Source organism: Gadus morhua, chromosome 3, assembly GCF_902167405.1.
Source record: "Gadus morhua chromosome 3, gadMor3.0, whole genome shotgun sequence".
NCBI classification, from domain to species: Eukaryota; Metazoa; Chordata; class Actinopteri; order Gadiformes; family Gadidae; genus Gadus; species Gadus morhua.
Genome location: NC_044050.1, coordinates 25,049,456 through 25,050,552, shown reverse-complemented (window position 1 = coordinate 25,050,552; position 1,097 = coordinate 25,049,456).

Sequence of the window (1,097 nt, the reverse complement as noted above, 5' to 3'; positions counted from 1 at the left end):
ACACTATAAATGTTGTTTACATCCTCTACAAGATGATCCAGAGAAAAAAAAGGTCATTGCTTTGAATGTCTTGTGATGCCCTCTGGATTTGGGTGACGAGGGTTTACTGGTTGAAGCATGGGTCATCTCTCTCTATGGTTTCACAGTGTTAGTCACTCTCCTTCAAGTGGCCTCAATACGCTTTCTCCTCACTTACTGCCTTTTGCCTCTTTCCCTCACCCCCCACACTCTCTCTCTCTCTCTCTCTCTCTCTCTCTCTCTCTCTCTCTCTCTCTCTCTCTCTCTCTCTCTCTCTCTCTCTCTCTCACCCTCTCTCTCTCACCCTCTCTCCCCCTCGCCCTCTCGCCTTCTCTCCCTATGGTCCTTTACATGTGGCTGTCACGATGCCGGGTTTGTTGAAGTACAACATATCCAATTATAGAACGGGCTATAAATGACAAAACCCTATTGAGCTGTGCTGCTGCTCTGTTATTATGGGCAGTGTCTGTATGCCGGCCCTCTCCTGGGTACAGTACTCACAGACACGGCCGTGTCACCCGTAAAGAGATGCGATGCGTTGGTTGTGTTGGCGTAAGGCGTAAGGCATGAGGTATGAGGCATGAGGGACGTTCTGCCTACCTTTTTAATACGCGTTACTCTGTCACTGGCATGACACTTCATAGTTAATAGGTGTCCATAGCGTGTGTGCGTGTGTGTGTGTGTGCGTGTGTGTGTGTGTGTGCATGTGTGTGTTGATTCTCTCCATTCCCTTCATGGATGTACAAAGACCAATAGAAATTGCAGTACTGCAGGTCTCCAGTGGGTTTTTAGATGATAGGCCTATTTAAGATCCTACATGGCCAATATAAACTAGTTTTATAGTGATAGTTTTTAGTTTGCTATATTTGTATTTAGCCTTCTGCATTTAGATGTTGTGAATTTGGTGACTATATATTTATATATTTTTTTACTTTACAATGTTTTTCTATATTACATATTTTCTTAGTAGTATTATACATTTGTAATATTTAATTGTTATTATTTCGTCCTTATTGTGACGGAAATGATTTTGCAACGATTCAAAGTACTCAACAAATCTGAAATGTGATCTCTAGAAC